Source organism: Pinus tabuliformis, chromosome 8 (assembly GCF_031772625.1).
Source record: "Pinus tabuliformis cultivar Carrire ecotype Pingquan chromosome 8, CPIR1, whole genome shotgun sequence".
Taxonomy (NCBI): Eukaryota; Viridiplantae; Streptophyta; class Pinopsida; order Pinales; family Pinaceae; genus Pinus; species Pinus tabuliformis.
Genome location: NC_142294.1, coordinates 887839700 through 887855125, shown reverse-complemented (window position 1 = coordinate 887855125; position 15426 = coordinate 887839700).

Here is a 15426-nt window from a genome sequence, read left to right as displayed (position 1 = left end):
ACGGCCGACGGTTTATCTATGGCGAGGTTTCAAGGGAGCCTAGGGGGCTTCCGATATACCCAGAGGGTACTTGGAAGACAGTCCGTGCGCGGTTCTGTCTAATGCGCTACTACTCGAAGGGGTACCCACAGGGGTTACAAGGGAGTCCAACAGACGTGACCACCTCTTGTATTTCCTGCGTGCATGCCTCCCCAAATCCGTAGGTTTATGCGCTCAACGACAGATCCCGTGGTTTAAAGACGCCGGAACACGTCTCTAGCCAATTTTTTTTTTTGCTAAGAAATGGAGATCCCACCGGCCCTGGAAAGTGCTCTGATACCACTTGTTATGCTCTTAACCTGCAAAATGATACCCAAATACAGAATATGCGAAGAAAAGATACCCAGAACACAGAATAGAAATGATTTTATTATTCAGAGAGTAATGTTCACTTGCCTCTTCGAGGGGGCAACCTCCAATAGAGCAGAGCTCGATTACAAAATAAGACACGATGCTCCTCACAGGGAGTCTCTATCCTTTATATATGACTCATACATGCAATACCACGGGCCAATACCGTGGGTTTTATTAATACCATCTATCTAATACTATGGCCCATTTGCAACTAAATGTGGTTCCGTCATTAATGGCGGATTAAGCACTTACAATTATTAATATGGGCTTTATTGACTCTTGACTATGACGTAATCCCATTACATAAATAAGGGGGTTAGGGTGGGACCCTAACACACGTTATTATTAACCTAGATTCCAGAAGAGAAACCATCACTCTTATCCAATTATCACTATGCTTATTACCAACTTTAATTCTACATCTTGAGATTGATATTGTATCACTCTAAAGCATTGGAACACGTGGGTTAGCTTGGGTGTGGAACACATGGTAAAGAATTTTGGAGTTGGGAGGTTGCGTGAATCTGAAAAGATGGGGAAACTTTGGACTCAGTGCAACCTCGATGAACTGCATGGAGTTACAAGAGATTAATAATGTGCTCATAAGTCTCAAGGAGTAAACCTAATACAAAAGGTTATCTATATAATATGTCACCTCTAAAGTCCATGAGAATGACTACATGGCCAATACTCGAATTGCAGTACTCAAGAAAACTCTTGTGGAACATAAGAAAAATATTATAGTTCTTGAAGCATAATGCAAACTTTTCAAGAATATGTTGATAAATTTGAGGAAGGAAGACCAATCACAATCATCTAATCAAATATTGTCAATTAACTTGACTTTAGGGGGACCCAAAGGAAGATGAAATTGTGCGCTAGCTTGTTGATGAAATAGACATAATAAAACAAAACATTTCCTCTTTGAATGTTAGCTAAGAATAAGTTGTGAGTCACCAAGGCTTCTAACAAGCTACGAAATGGACTCTTTTTGCTACAGAATCATCTCCCTTATTTTGAATAATTCCTTTCCTTTTTCTTATCAAATATTACTAATCCTATTACAACACATGCTGCTAAAGGTATAATGCATGTTTCATTGGTTTTCTATCTTATGTTATAGAATAAAACTAAAAATTAGTTAAGGAGTAGCTTAATGCTATATATATATATATATATATATGATCAAATAGATAAATATTATTCAGGGACCAAAGGCATCTTCGAACCAACAAGGTGCTAGGAGATAGGAACAACAAAGAGAATCTTTCATCGAAAGTTAGCATCACAGACATGAGGGCATTGGAATCTTTTCCAAGTTGTTGTTCATACTCCAATTAGAAAGTTCAGTTGGTTATCCTGTCTCTTTCCAGTCTGAAAGGGATGATTTGTGTCCTGTAATTTAATGGTTTAATAGTCGAGATACCTTAACGCGCAACATTTGTTGCGTTGCCGAGGATCTCATTCAATTTCATATGTAATTATGTCAAGTATGTTTGGCCTTGCTTTAGAAGTAGATGCAAGCTACTTGGATAATGTAACCTCTGAGTTTAATTAGTTGTCAGGACAAAGATTCCCCTAACATCTATCTATATGTATAAACTTGTGATGGATGGATATCACTATCGAGACTTTGTTACAATTTTTCTTGATAATCTATTTCCCACAGATGCACGTTTTCTCCTATTGAGATTTCCATTGTAATTTGAGATATAGGCGTAAACCGATCCATGGGTTGGACCCACTTTAGGTGAGGCCCTGCACACATATTTCTTTCGAGTTATTTTTTTTATATGCGCATGTGTTTATTCCTTGCATTATTTGGTTTGATTATTGTTTAGTAGATTACGATTAACCAAAGTGATTTGTGTGGTGTGTTCAATGTAATTGATGTTAAATATATTTCTTTACCTTTGTAGGCCAAGTTCTTTGCATAAGTGGGAATACAGAGGTGGTCACTCCATTGATGCAAAATCAACAGTTCCTGCTGCGAAATCAGCAGATTGCTACAAAATCGCAGAAGGAGCTGCAAAATTAGACCTTGATAGGAAACCTTGTTTGTATTTGGGGTATTGCTTTTAAGATTTGAACTCCAGCTTTTGGGTGAACTTATGGTTGCACCAATTAATTAATTTAACAGTCTAGATCTTGATTTTCACCACATGTAGGTTTCATGTATGAGCATAAAACTTGGTAGGAACTTAGTACTTATGCATACAACATAGGTTCCTCACAAGTTAAAAAACCATGGTTGATAATTAAATGAAAATATGAATTACCTTTAAATAAAAATATATATATTCACACCACCATTGTCAGAGAGGCACTCAAAAGTATTAAAAGCTCCTGTCAAATAGGAAATGGAATTAGGAGTAGAAGCGACCAAAGGGGGATAGTTAGTTGACTGTTTCAGTAACCTACGTCTTTAATGTCCTACATCTAAAAACATGCCAGTATAGGTAGAATAACATAGGTAGGAAAAAAAGTCTATAAAAACCTAAAAATGTGTTGTGGCAGGATCCATTCGTACTAACATTTTGGCAGACAAGGAAGGGAAACTGGTGAGAGGTCCTTTTGTTCATAACAGTGCGGTGGGGAAACCACCAAAAGGTGGGGAACCAATAAGGGAAAGAATCAAATTTAACGAGGATAAAAATAGCTCTTCTCATCTAACAAAGTCCAAACCCATAAAACAATAAGAGAGGATAAGATGGGGGACAATGAGGTAAATGAACCAAGGCAACAAGGCCCTGTTACTTTTGAGTTTCCTATCAAAGATCTAGATGAAATACTAAAAATGAAGAATATTCCTCTCTCTACCATTCTGAACTTTCATGGCCTTCCAAGGAGGACCCTGATACGTTTCTTTTTTAGTTTGATGTTCTTTATCATAGTTATGACTACTCCACAGATGCACAAAAATTGAAATTGTTTCCTGCAACCTTGAAAGATGCAACACTCTGTTGGTTTATGAGCCTTGGTGGGAACTCCATTTGGACCTGGGATGAAATGAAGAACATCTTCTTAAAAAAATATTAGGATTATTGTAAAGTCCGAGATATGAAGCAAGAAATATTTATAATGTCCCAAGTTGATGATGAGAGTTTGGAGGATTATGTGGAGTGATTTCAGTATACTCTATAAAGTAAAAAGAAAAATTTCATAGATCCTAACACTTGGCATATCCTTTTTATTAAAGGAATACAGGAGGAATGCGTTGAGACCTTAAATCCCATGGGGGAAGGTGATGTCTCTTAGTTGTCTTATGACAAGATTTGTGAGTTGTGTACATTATATTTTAGAGGAAGTTCGAAATATAATCACAATTATTGGGATATGATTTCTATAATTAACAAATATAGTGGATTAAGAGTAACTAAAGCCGAGCTAAGGAATTTATTAGAAAATTTTAAAACCAATATCCTTAGCACCCTAAGCAATCAATTAGATGCTTTTCAAGCCAAAAGAAAGAAGGAAGAGGTTGACTTGGCCCTCTCCATATTCGTCTCTAAATGTCGTAAAAAGCACCGTCTCTGAGAGTGGCCTTTAAACTATATTGAAACATGCAACATCTGTGAGTAGAAACATTAAACCCATAAATGTCCTTCTCTCTCGGAGCTTAAGGCTATGTTTCAAGAGGCCAGTGAAGGAACTGAGCAAATTTGTTTTATGGCCCAAAAGTAACCCTAGACACCTCGATCATATGGAAACACACCCCAAGATTCATATTTATATCCTCCTCTAACCTTTGGTTGGTACCCTCCAATGGCTTTGCCCCAGTTTCCACTATAGCTGCAACACCAAGGGTGGGTCCCAGGTTGGAGAGGACCTTCTTCCTATGGAAACATAACATCACAAGCACCACCTCAGAATTATCCACAACAACTTCAACTACCTTCAAATCAACCTACTTAGTTTCAAACACAAAAAAGACCCAAACTTCCAACTCAAACAATGCCTAACCAAAATAATTGTTGGAAAAAATACTGAGAGGGGGGTGTGGGGGGGTGGTGTGAAATAGTATTAGTTAAATCAATAACTTTTTCTTTTCATACTCAAATTTATATACGCAACTTCAATGAAGTTAACTTGCGTGTACACGCAACTGTCTTTAAAGCAACCAACGTATATCCAACAAACTTATGATTAAGTTAATTCATCATATGTTGATCTTTAATCAGTGCATCAGTACTTCATTAACCATATAAAAAGTAACCATGTGCAGTAATAACAGAATAAACCATCACACATAACCAACACACATGAACACGAAGATTTTAGGTGGAAACCTAATGCGGGAAAAAAGCCACCTACCGCTATCTTCTTCTAATATAAGAAAGAAATGTTTACAATCTTGTATTGGTGCAGACTCATATCAGTACGCAGGAAACCACCTGCAGAAGGCTATAACCTTCTCTCGTTCTCCAACTTCTACTGGAAGGGAGCTACAACCCCCTTGCTCTTGTACTAGCCGATCTATTTACTAGTACGTAGGCGCCGACCTACAAAAGGCTCCAACCTTCACTCGTTTTCCAGCTGCTACTGGAAGGGAGCTCCAACCCCTTGGCTCTTGTACTGGCCGATATGTTTACCAATACGTAGGCGCCAACCTACAGAAGGTTACGACCTTCTCTCTTCCTCTAGGGACCACGTTTCATAAATTTTCAGATTGGATACTCCTATAACACAACACCACAATCTAAAGGCCTCGTTTCATCCAATTTTCATACTGGACCCATCAACAACATTGAAGCTCATCTTGTAATACAACCAATCACAGAAAACCCATCGTCATTGAAGCAAATCACAATCAATCAATCTGAACATTTAGAAAATTGTCACCAGAACACAAAGCATAACCCAAAACTTTGCATCAACAACCAGAACCAACTACAACTTCAAACATCATATTTCATATTGTATACACTACTTCGATGTGCTGAACCAATGTGTATATGCACTTTTATCAAAGCGAATCAGTGTACAAATACTAACTTAAAAACTTCCCAGCTATTCCAGACTTCGGTTATACCCATATCATAACATTTACAGAATAAAACATGTGCCAGTATTCAGATCTAGACTATCCATGATCAAACCACATAATGATAATTAATTTCAGGTCTTATGATCCCGATCCATCATACATCATCAACCACTTAGGTGCATCCTTAGGTCAGATTAAGCAAAGCATCAACATATTTGATCTAACTCTTCATAAGATATTCAATACTTGCACACCTTGGCCTAATGATCTTCTCCTCCTTATATAGTTTTAGGCCTTTCTCAATACCTCAGACCAAAACCACTTAGGACCAATACCTCAGACCAATACCTCGGACCAAATACCTTGGACCAATACCTCGAACCAAATACCTTGGTCCAAATACGTTGGACCAATACCTTGGACCAAAACCTTGATTTTCCATCCCATACACGCTTTTCCTTCTGTGAAAGTGCGTGTATACGTATACACCCCTTTTGTTCTATTGACCCATGTGTATACGCTGCTTGGACAAAGTGAACTAGCGTATACTTTTTAAACCACTCTCTTTATTCAATCTCTAGAGTCTGATCTGTAATCCTTTGTTGTTAACTTGTTGCACTGTGAACTGTCATCTATGTGAGTTGCCATCAAGGACAACAACTGTATCATAATGCCAACAATCTCCCCCTTTGGACTTGATGGAAACAACAACACCAAGACACTCTCCCCCTTTGACATCAAGGGCAAAGGGCAGACCAAGATATTCTCCCCCTTTGATATACATTATGTTTTCCATGCTCCCCTTGAGTACATGCTAAATGCTTTGATTAGGCTCCCCCTTTGTACATGCTGCGATGCACTAAACCGTCCATGCTCCCCCTGAGCACATGCAGAGTCTGCAAAAATATTTTCTAAAAGAATAACCTGACTCTATGTGATTATGACCTTCCTATCACCAATGACCCATACATATATCAATCTCCCAACCAAGTGGGGATATACAATTAGATTATACATGACTGAAATTTAAGAATTATTACATCATCCTTCCCATGCATAGTGGGGTTACATCATAGGTCTTTACATGACCTTTACATCAAATGATATACATGACATTTATAACAAGGATTAACAATCTAAACAAGACCATGATAGTCATCAGTAACTATCATACACCATATATGATCTGCACCATAAGTATCTGTGAGCAACATCAAGATCAACAGCCTGTATATGTCCATCATCAAGATAGTCACCTGAATCAAACAACTATGTGGATCAAGCAATATAAGTATCATCATGTACCAAGGTCTTCTAATATAATGCCAACAATGAATTATTAGAAACATATGCTCCCCCTGAACCTGTTCCAACTATTCACTGTCAGATATGATCATTGCACATATCAGTAAGAATCATCAAGGTATCATCATCGAGTAGTTATTCATCAACTTATTAACAACTTATGAGAACCAAAAACACTTCCACATATCACCAGCAGACTGTAACCTTCATCAATAAGAACATAATAGATAATTGATAATTGACTGAACCATGTTAGACCCCCTTTCCCGAGTTTGTCCCACTGCTTTTTCTTCAAAACACCATATACGCGACCATGCAGCTTCTAACTCACATATATACATGACTTCTCTTCATAATAACTTCATATGAGAATTGGAGTGCTAAATTTTTATACTTTTAGCTCCCCCTGAGTCTGTTATGTCTGTATACTGTGATATGCCACATCTTTCTGACTATACTTCCTTATTCTTCCATATCTTCAAGTGTGATGATGTTTTCTCCTTTTGGTATGGTGGCCGAAATTTGCTCCTGCATTCCTTTGCTATATGTCCAAGCTTGTTACATGCATAATGTAGGTTTTAACCCCGTACAAAAATTACCTGGATACGAATTCTAAAACACAGAAAATAAATAATGTAAGAGCATAACACATAAAACACATATACACAGATATTTTCCCCTGGATCCCAAAACGGGACTACCAGCTTGATTTTTCATTATGTTCCTTTCAATGTTACAATACATATTTATACATGCCGAAGCATCCAATACCATGGACCGAAAACCATCGCTTCCAATACCATGGACCGAAAACCATCGCGTCCAAAAAAACATGTGCGAAAATCATGCATAAAACCATAGGTGGGTCCGCCCAACCTAACATAGGGTCCAAAACCAAAATTTTCTGGGCCGCTGCCCCGGACCCCATAGAGTGGGGTTATGGGTGCCCCTCAAACCCCCTGTTAACTATGTGGAAAGAATATAACACAACCCGACATTCTCCCACTTGTTGTTTTCTTTCCACAGGGGGCCACAAGAGAGCTTAGTCATTTTTCCAGCCCTGAAATGCTCATTGTCTCTCTACACCAAGAGAACTTCTCAGAGCTCACAAATTTTGTTAATGCATCTGTAGTATTCTTCAAAGTGTCCACCTTTACCAACAACACCTTTTTGTCTTCTATCCTATCCCCCACAAAATGATACCGAACATCAATGTGCTTTGTCTTTGAACGATATGCGGGGTTCTTTGCCAAGGAAATTGCACTTTGGCTGTCACAGTCTATCCTTATAGCTTCCTGTACTAACCCCATACTTGAACACAATCTCTGCAACCAAACCGCTTCCTTACTTGCATGAGTGGTTGCCATGTATTCTGCCTCTGTAGTTGATAGTGCCACTACAGATTGTTTCTTACTCATCCAACTGACTGCACCTCTAAATAGGTTAAACACATACCCACTTGTAGATCTTCTCTAATCCAGATCTCCAGCCCAGTCTACATCAACAAAGCCATGAATATCCAACACTCTGTCCAATCCTGGTCTTCCTTGGTAGCACAAACCATAATCACTAGTGCCACGCAAATACCTGAAAACCCGCTTCACTGCTGTCCAATGCTCCTTCCCTGGTTTTGACATAAACCTGCTCAATACTCCCACTGCATGTGCAATTTCTGGTCTAGTACAGACCATTGCATACATCAGGCTACCAACTACACTTGCATATGGAACATGGGACATGTCCTCTTCCTCTTCTTATGTCTTAGGACACTGTTCAACAAATAACCTCACACCTACAGAAATAGGAACCTTCACCGGTTTACTATCCTGCATATTAAACCTTTGCAATATTGTCTCGACATACTTCCTCTGGTTTAACCAGAGCTTCCTCTTTGCCCGATCTCTTTTAATTTCCATGCCCAAAATATAGTTTGCAGCACCAAGATCTTTCATGTCAAATTTGGAGGACAATTGGGTCTTCAAATCCTAGATATCTTCTTTGTCATTTCCAACCAACAACATATCATCCACATACAAGACCAGATAAATAACACAGTCACCAATTAATTTAAAATACACACAGTGATCTGCTTTGCTTCTGGTGAAGCCAAGTCCCCGTATAAATGTATCAAATTTCTGATACCACATCCTTGGTGATTGGTTTAACCCATATAGAGACTTCTTTAACTTACATACCAGTTCTTTCTTACCCTTCATCGCAAAGCCTTCAGGTTGCTTCATGTAGATCTCCTCTTCTAGATCCCTGTGAAGAAATGCTGTCTTCACATCCATCTGTTCTACCTCAAAATCAAAAGCAACAACAACAGATAAAAGTAATCTAATAGAAGTTACCTTGGCAACAGGAGAAAAAATATCACCAAAATCAATTCCCAGCACCTGGGAATAACATTTTGCTACCAATCGAGCTTTTTATTTCTCCACTTTTCCTTCTGCATTTATCTTCTTTTTGAACACCCATTGGTTGCCAATGGGTTTCCTTCCAGCCAGCAACTCCACCAGATCCCAAGCCTCATTTTTGTGCAAAGATGCCATTTCATCAACCATGGCCTCTTTCCAGAGTTTTCCATCCTCTAAATCCACTGCTTCCTTCACAGTTCTGGGATCATCATCAATAACAGACAAAGAAAAATTTGAACAGAAAGCAGATGGACTATACCTTTCAGGCTGCCTTCTTTCTCGAACTGATCTTCTCACAGCTGGAGTTTGTGGCTCTTCATTTTCTGATTCCTCCTCTGCTGTAGAGTCTGATTCTTCCTCCTTTAGCTCAAACTCTATCTTCTCAGGTTCCTTTCATTGGACTTCATGTTTAATAACATCTTTCACCTCTCTGAACACCACATCTCGGCCTTACACAACCTTCCTTGTGACTGGGTTCCAAAGCTTATAACCCTTTAAACCATCCTTATACCCAATAAAGATGCACTTTTCAGATTTACTATCCAACTTGGTTTGTTTCTCCTTTGGAACATGTACATATGCATCACATCCAAATATCCTCAGATGTGAAAGAGAGGGTTTCTTACCAGTCCATACCTCTTGTGGAGTCTTATCCTCCAACGCTGATGAAGGTGACCTGTTGACCAGGTAACATGCAGTATCCACCGCCTCTTCCTAGAATTCCTATCCTAACTCGGCACCACTGAGCATGCTTCTTACCCTTTCCATCAACTTCTTATTCATTCTTTCTGCAACTCCATTTTGCTGAGGTGTATATGGAGTAGTCTTCTGCCGTGATATACCACACTTCTTACATAATTCTTCAAATTCCTTGCTGCAAAACTCTCCACCATTATCTGTCCTCAGCACCTTTATCTTCTTCTCTGTCTGTTTCTTCTTAAGGAAATATATCCATGTATTCCTTGAGAAGTCATCTATAAATGATACATAGTATACAAACTTACCCAGTGATGGAACCTTCAAAGGTCCAAACACATCACTATGCACAAGCTCTAATATCTGTTTCGCCCTCTTACCACCAGAGGGGAAACTCACCCAATTCTGCTTCCCATATACACAATTTTCACAGAAATCAAAATCTAGAGAGCTATTACTCATACCTTCTACCATACCTTTACCATGAAGTATTCGAAGGACCTTCTCTCCAATATGTCCAAGCCTTTGATGCCACAAGATGGTCTTCTCTTTAGAGACCACTAGATTTTTTGCTCCACTTTCGGGAACCATAGAACTATTGCACCCATCAATAACAATACTAACTTGCAGCTTGTACAGAGTTCCAATCCGAACTCCCCGCATCAATACCAGTGCTCCCCGAACCATTTTGCAGGTATCCTTCTCGAACACTGTTTTTACACCTGCATCATCCAGCTTGCTAACAGAAATCAGATTTCTGGCTAATGCAGGAATATGCAGAACACTTAGAAGCATTCTAACCCTTCCACCTTGCAACTTCAACTTTACTTTTCCATGACCAACGATTCTATCCTTCCTATCATACCCCAAGAAGACATCATCACCATCATATTTCTCATACTCGCAGAACCACTCTCTATGGGGAGTGAAGTGAAAGGATGCACCTGAGTCAATCAACCATGCCTCATGATCTACATGTGTACTTGAAGAAGCCAAGTACACATCCCCACCTTCATCTGAGGTGGTTTTCGCCTCTGTAGAAGGAACCTCATCAGATCCCTTTCCTTTTTCAGGATCTTTAGATTTACAGTCCCTTTTAAAGTGGCCTTCCTTTCCGCATTTCTAGCATACCACCTTTACAGGTTTTCCTGGAGATTTAGATCTCCCTCTAGATTTAGATCTCCCACTCCATGACCTATTTTTGTTTCTGTTATGGGACCGTCCTCGTACAGACAAGGAATCACCATTCTGGCTCTCCATATTTTTCCGTCTCATCTCCTCTGTCAGCAAGGCTGAGACTATTTCATCAAACTGTAAGGCAGTTGCATTGCTACCTATTGCAATAACCAGACTATCCCACGAATCTGGTAGAGAACACAACAAACTGATGCACTTATCTTCATCTGAAATTTTAATATCAACAGATGCTAACTGACTTACCACAGTATTAAATGCGTTCAGATGCTCTGTCACCGAGTCTCCATCTTTCATCCTCAGGTTATACAACTTTTTCCGCAGGAATAGTTTATTCACCAGAGACTTAGATTGGTACAAAGTCCCTAACTTGTCCCACAAAGCCTTTGTCGTAGCTTCCCCTGATACATTCAACAATACTGAATCTGAGACACGCAATCGTATTGTGCTCTTTGCCTTCCGATCCAACTTCTTCCATTCTTCATCGGACATTCCTGTTGGTTTAGTACTCGGATCTACCGTGATCCATTGATCTTTATCCACCAACAGATCCTCCATCTTGAGTTTCCACAACTCAAAACTCTAACGATTAAATTTCTCGATCTCTATCTTTCCACTGCTTGCCATCTTCTTTCACCACCAGAATCGATCTCGCAGATCTCCCATTGAACAGGGTCTACCACAAGCTTGAGTGAAACCCCTCAGCAACAAAGGCATCCCCTTGAAGCCAAATATACTCTGATACCAAATGTAGGTTTTAACCCCGTACAAAAATTACCTGCATACGAATTCTAAAACACAGAAAATAAATAATGCGAGAGCATAGCACATAAAACACATATACACAGAGATTTTCCCCTGGATCCCAAAACCAGGACTACCAGCTTGATTTTTCATTATGTTCCTTTCAAAGTTACAATACATATTTATACATGCCGAAGCATCCAATACCATGGACCAAAAACCATCGCGTCCAATACCATGGACCGAAAACCATCGCGTCCAAAAAACATGTGTGAAAATCATGCACAAAACCATAGGTGGGTCCGCCCAACCTAATGTAGGGTCCAAAACCAAAATTTTCCGGGGCGCTGCCCTGGACCCCATAAAGTGGGGTTATAGGTGCTCCTCAAACCCCCTGTTAACTACGTGGAAAGAATATAACACAACCCAACACATAACATCTTACATGTTTCATATTCCTTCTATACCAGTCAATGGCTTGGTGACCAAACATATTGCAAGAAAAACAATATCCCTTAAAGTACCTGGAAGCTGATGATCTTTTTGTGCAACGTTATTAGCTTGAACCAATCTAATTCTGCATCTAGTTGCAATATGTCCAAAATTATGACATATAAAACATTCAACATTATTCATCAGAGGAAATATCTGACTATCACTTGCATAGTTAGGAGTAAAATATTTTCTTTGAAGACTTTCTTTCCTTGGTTGTTGATGGGGTTGACCTCTCATCTCCTTGTTGAGCATTTCAGATTTTGCATTAGAGTTCCCTGCCTCATCTTGTGAGCTAGATTCACCTTCAACAGATTCATGAAAACCAAGACCTGTTTTGATGGTAGGAGACCTTTGACTACCAAGAATATTATCCAAAATCTTAGTACTGTCTTGAAATCGTAATAGTTTTTCCTTTTCTTCTAATTTACCTTTTAAGATATTTAACTCAACCTAATATTGCTCTTCCTTTTCTAGATATTGCTTCCTCATGATTTCTTCAGCCTTTCTTCCTCTTCCACTAGTTGCCTTAATTTGAGAATCTCATTTCTTGTTCTTCATCTGCTTGAGGTAGTTCTTCATTTTGCTTATTTGAGTTTTCAAGATCTTCTTTTAGAGAGAGGATCTTAGCTTCAAGACTTTTATAGTAACTGGATCTATCTTTAAGTCTCTTGATTGTTGTGCTCTTTTCATTTACTTCATTTCTTAATGATGTCACTTCATCCTGTAGCTTTTCACATTGATCTCCCTTTTCCTTGTATTGCTTCCTTACTTTGTTTCCTTCCTCCAACTGAGCTTTTAATCTGGTAACTTCTTCTTTGAAGGCACACTCCCTTTTATTAAATATATCTTGTTGATATCTAATTTATCTGTGAGTCTTTTAACTTTTGCCTCTATATTTACTTCACTATCACTTTCAATATATTCAACATTGCATGAACAGACAAAAGTATCACCAGAAGACCAAAAATTTGTACCTGATACTTCTTTTTCTTGTTCATCTTCAATCTGAGGTGATTCTGAATCTGAATACTTGCTTCCACCTAACGACCAATTGTCTCTCCTGTTGTCACTGTTCCTTTGAGCTGTCTTCTTCTTCTGAGGCGCTTTATTCTTTAGCTTCTTTCCCATTATTTCTATGGATCTCCTTCAAGCGATCAAGCTTCTGCCAAAGGACCCGCTCTGGTACCAATTGTTGGAAATAATACTGGGGGGGGGGGTGAATCAATATTAGTCAAATCAATAACCTTTTCTTTTCATACTCAAATTTATATACACAACTTCAATGAAGGTAACTTACGTGTACACACAACTGTCTTTAAAGCAACCAGCATATATCCAACAAACTTATGATTCAGTTAATTCATCATATGTTGATCTTTAATCAGTGCATCAATACTTCATTAACCATATAAACAATAACCATGTGCAGTAATAATAGAATAAACTATCACACGTAAGCAACACACATGAACACCAAGATTTAAGCTGGAAACCCAATGCGGGACAAAAACCGCCTATTGTTGTCTTCTTTTAATATAATAAAAACCTGTTTACAATCTTGTATTGGTGTAGACTCATACCAGTACATAGGCACCCACCTGCAGAAGGATACAACCTTCTCCTATTCTCTAGCTTCTACTGGAAGGGAGCTACAACCCCCTTTCTCTTGTACTAGCCGATCCGTTTACTAGTACGTAGGCACCGACCTATAGAAGGCTCCAACCTTCACTTGTTTTCTAGCTGCTACTGGAAGGGAGCTCCAAGCCCTTAGCTCTTGTACTAGCCGATATGTTTACCAGTACGTAGGTGCCAACCTACAGAAGGTTACGACCTTCTCTCTTCCTCCAGGGACCACATTTCATAAATTTTCAGACTAGATACTCCTGGAACACAACAACACAATCTGAAGGCCTCATTTCATCCAATTTTCATACTGGACCCATCAGCAACATTGAAGCTCATACTGCAATACAATCAATCACTAAAAACCCATCATCACTGAAACAAATCACAATCAATCAATATGAACATTCAAAACACAAAGCAGAACCCAAAACTCTGCGTCAACAACTAGAACCAACTGCAACTTCAAACATCATATCTCATACTGTATACGCTACTTCTATGTGATGAACCAGCGTGTATACGTGCTTTTATCAAAGCGAACCAATGTACAGATCTGCAAATACTAACTTAAAAACTTCACAACTATTCCAGACTTTAGTTATACCCAGATCATAACATTTACAAAATAAAACATGCGTTAGTATTCTGATCTAGACTATCCATGATCAAACCACATAATGATAATTCATTTTAGGTCTTATAATCCCGATCCATCATCTATCATCAACCACTTAGGTGCATCCTTAGTTCAGATCAAGAAAATCATCAACATATTTGATCTAACTCTTCATAAGATATTCAAAACTTGCACACCTTGGCCTAATGATCTTCTCCTTATATGGTTTTAGGCCTTTCTCTATACCTCAGACCAAAACCACTTAGGACCAATACCTCGGACTAATACCTCGGACCAAATACCTCGAACCAATACCTCGGACCAAATACCTCAGACCAATACCTTGGACCAAAACCTTTATTTTCCATCCCATATGCACTTTTCCTTCTGTGAAAGTGCATGTATATGTATATGCCCCTTTTGTTCTGTTGACCTGCGTGTATACGCTGCTTGGACAAAGTGAAACAATATATACTTCTTAAACCACTCTCTTTCTTCAATCTCTGGAGTCTGATCTGTAATCCTTTGTTGTTAACCTGTTGCACTGTGAACTTTCATCTATGTGAGTTGCCATCAAAGACAACACGTGTATCATAATGCCAACAATAATAAAGTAGCTCAACCCACCTACAATACCAAGCTACCATTCTTTCCTACTTATAATTTGGATTGTGAGAATATTCATTTATGCTCTAGGAAGGTGCTCAAAATTAAAAATTCTCCCATTATTCAAGAACAATATGATGAGGACACCTCCTTGGAACTAGGACTGCCTTCCTCTATTATTCAAGATACAACAATTAGTCATCCTCTCAAAAAGGAATATGTTCCTTATCCTAAGAGATTAAGCTTGGAAAAAACCCTTGTACAACCTGAATTTGATTTTCTAGGATAGTTGAGGAACTTATGTGTAAAAATTCCACTCCTCCAAGAAATTAGGGATGTCCTATATA